This window comes from Octopus bimaculoides, chromosome 13, assembly GCF_001194135.2.
Source record: "Octopus bimaculoides isolate UCB-OBI-ISO-001 chromosome 13, ASM119413v2, whole genome shotgun sequence".
NCBI classification, from domain to species: Eukaryota; Metazoa; Mollusca; class Cephalopoda; order Octopoda; family Octopodidae; genus Octopus; species Octopus bimaculoides.
Genome location: NC_068993.1, coordinates 12,148,023 through 12,151,970, shown reverse-complemented (window position 1 = coordinate 12,151,970; position 3,948 = coordinate 12,148,023). Strand labels below are relative to the sequence as shown.

At 34.6% G+C, this 3,948-nt stretch overlaps 1 long non-coding RNA gene across 4 annotated transcripts in view; it reads left to right on the top strand.

Annotated features, from left to right (window-relative positions):
• The window catches only part of LOC106883779 (uncharacterized), a 375,832-nt gene that overhangs the window by 264,198 nt on the left and 107,686 nt on the right, over positions 1–3,948 (top strand). For all 4 annotated transcript variants that reach the window (XR_008265360.1, XR_008265359.1, XR_001411157.2 and 1 more), the window contains exon 2: positions 3,711–3,795. This is a non-coding gene — a long non-coding RNA (uncharacterized LOC106883779). The remainder of the gene's footprint in view (positions 1–3,710; positions 3,796–3,948) is intronic.

Genomic DNA, 3,948 nt, shown 5'->3' with positions numbered 1-3,948 from the left:
ATATATATATATACATATATATATATACATATGCGTTTTATTACAGGTTACAGATACGAACCCGTTTCTTTTTATATACAGAAATACTATCGATTGTCCTTATTAATTTGTCTGAATCCCTTCCTGGACGTGAGAAGATGAAAGTAAATACAAATAAATTATTTATATCGGCCGACAGTTTCTCAAAATATATCAAAATTTTTCGACGTATATATAATACATAATTTAATGGAATCTCTTCATAAATTCATTCCTTTTAGTTTCAAGTTGGCCTTCATATATATATTTACAGGAAATAGTTGAAAATTCATCTTAGTTGCAGACGTTGCGCCTTATAGGAAGGATGTATCGGTGTGCAGCAAACGAATTTTGAAAACCGAAATTAAAATATCTGATGTTATTTAGTTCCAGTCTCTAAGTGCATTCTCTCTTTCAGTCGTCGGAAGCTGTACTTATGTCTAGACCAGTTAACAAACTAGTGAAATCAGAAATGTGTATAGACACATGGAAATAAATTCACAACGATATATCACCAACACCACCATCAACACAGTTTTGAAACCTTTCATTGAGAAAACTGATCGATTGTCACCATTTTAAAGTGATAAAAATGATAGATAAATGTGTGAAAATTTATGCGGCAAACGAAAGGGATTGGCTGTACTGGCATAGGAAAAATACAGAGATTCTACCAAATGTAATACAAAAGTGAGCAAGCTTAATTCATTATCTGCTTGTATATATTGCTAGAATAACTCTTCCACCATATTAACTCTTCTTCCTTTCCATTGTCCTTAAATTACGTGTTACATTGATTCTTGAGAGCAGGATATTCAAACACCACTCGACGAAAAAGGTATTTTACGCTGGTGGTACCATATTCAAAAGCAATTTGCAAAGATGAATGATATTTAAAGAAAGGGTGCAGGTGTGTCTGTGGAGTAAAACTTTTGCTTCCCAACCGTGTGGTACCACATAGGTCCCACTCGCTGGCCCATTGGGCAAGAGATTTGTACTATAGTCTCTCAAACTGTGCTACAGGATCTGTTAGACGGAAACAGGCTTGACAGCATAGAAGTACTGAGGTCGATTCGTTCGACTAAAGTTTTTCAAGGCGGTATCCCACTATGGGCGCAGTCACATGACTGAAATAAGTGAAAATTATAATATAAAGATAAAAGGGGATAGCATCAGTTTTCACAATCCACGAAGTAGGAGATATCTCAATTGAAATCATTGACACAGAAATCGCCAGTACTCGTGAAGATCGTATAGAAAAGATAAGTATAAAACTGATAAAGTCAGTACATCTGAGAGGTTTGTATATATATATATATATATATATATATATATATATATATATATATATATATATATACATACATATCTAGCCACATGACGTCCGTTGTTTTACAGCTGTTTCACAACCTTTATCTTGTTCTAATTTCAGTAGGAAAATTATTAATTGTCGCCAAGCTGATTTAATTCTACCCTGACTTTGAACATATGAAAGATGTAGGAGATTTTCTAATGTTTACTGCACCTTGAAATATTATTGCCAGAAAAACTAGTCTAAACCTCCAAAGCAACAAAATGCTCAAACGATATCTAATATGGGTTATTTACATATTTTCCATCAAGTCGTACAGGTTATTATTCAAAGAAGACAAGGGTAGTGTATTTGAGCCTATGGTGTATTATATAATGTATTTACACAGACGAAATTTTCAATATTGCAGCATAACAGCTAGAAGTTTCTACTGTAGTGACTTTACGGTTTCAAAGCAGAAACATCGTAAGAAAATATTATTTACGTTGGGCATAATTTCACTACAAATGTGAGGCTTACTACAAACATGAGGCTTATAAATTTGAAGAGGACATTATTTCAATAGACGATTGTCCTTTAAGACATGTCCACAAGATGTATGGATTTGTGAGACGATTACAAATGTGCATTATCCCGTGGTTATCATGTACGAAAATGAAATACAAAATGTTCTAATAGTTTAAGTGTTAAGAGACTGAAAATTATGCACTCTATGTATCAGGCAGAGTAATTTTCAAGATTGTTCCAGGTTGTAAATACATTGTTAAGAGGCATTCTAGAAAGTATCTCAGTGCAACTAAAAGAGATGATTCTATTAGGAGATTCACAGATTATATGGCGATAAAAGATTTTGGTTGGATTTGAATTACATCGTTGTTTCAATTGTTGCATAAACTGTGCAGTAAAGGAAATGTTCTCATAAACATTCAAAGGATCTTAGTTTTCAGAAATGAAATAATACAGTTGAGGATAAGACAACGTGATATTGTGTTCTCTTCGAAAACTAAATGGTTTCAAAATGTATCCAGTTTTCCAGCTTCTGGATTCGTCTTCTATTATAATTCCAGATTGTTCAATTGCCTTGCCAGCAGTGTAAATCGATAGAAATGTAACTGTGTAGAACGGTTGAATTATTCACAAAGGCAGGATTTATAACAGAGACATGTCACCAAGCCTTGGCTAAATACAATACTAGTTGTGTGGATACAAGTAAAAGGCTAAAACAGCTCCATATTGGAACATGACTTTCATTCTTCATAGCTTTTGTCCCGCCATGTGTCATATCGACTGGACAAAGGCTTTGATTTGATGTTCTCGTGCAGCTATCACATGATCTTAGTAGCAAACCTGGCGAAAATTCCGTTACTTCATCGCGTAACTATCCACGGCAAATCACTCTGTCGGTTAATTGACAGTGGTTCCAGCCACGCTATCCCCATAAAAGGAAACAATGTTTAAAACAAGACCAGAAAAGATATTGTTTTGCTACAATGCTCCAATACCGTACACTTTTGAAAATCCGATGTGTGTGTGTGTGTGTGTGTGTGTGTGTGTGTGTGTTGTGTTTTTGTGTATTTGCATTCGTGACTTTGTTTTTGTGAATTACGTTTAGACGGTTTTAAAAGATAAGTTTGTTCTTTTGTACACAAGTTTCTCCATAAATGCATCCTCCTTAATATTACTACCACTAAGAAATAAGTTCATAGAAATTTCAGATCGAATAAACAGAGAACGACGGAGTCTAAAACGTGGGCAAAATTTAGACTGAATCTAAGAAATACTAAAAGAATAAAAGAGAAGATATCATTATTCAAGGAAAACATGATTAATTGTGAATCACTTGTGAGTGGAAATGATACTTTTGCTATAAGCAGAACGAGAGAAGCAGACGAATTTCTTCCCGTTATATTTCAATGCAAAGGAAGAAAACATTACAGTTCTCTTTCAGAATATGAATACTATGGAAATAAAGGTTTAACGTTGCTCCTAGCTTAAGAATGGATAGGCTTTAGTAATTAATACGGAACCTGTCACGAACATCTGACGTGGAGTGCGTCTAAAATATCTGAATGCGAAATTCGTGAAATTCATGAATCTACATGATGACAAACCAGTGGTATGTGTTGAAATATCACATATCTCGTGCCATACATTTATGTCAGCGTATGTATTTTGTAACAAGTTAAATGAGGAACGCATTCCAGAAAAATATATTTCAAAATGCTGGATACAGGGAAGTAGCAGGTAATTAAATTTAAAATACTACCAGCAATTAAGTACACCATTGAGCTCGTGTAAGTTTACACACACAAACGCAACTCTGTATCTCTGTATATATGTAAGAAAATTATATACTACTTCTTTCCTTTTCTTGTTTCAGCCATTAGTCTGCGGTCATACTGGGAAACTGCATTCAAGAACTTTCGTCAAACGAATTGACATTAATACTCATGTTTCTAAACTCGGTATGTATTCTGTCTGTCTCTTCAGCCAAACCTGTAATCACACCAACGCCGATTGTGAAGTGATGATGAGGAAGAAACACACACACACACACACACACACACACACACACACACACACACACACACACACACACACACACACACACACACACA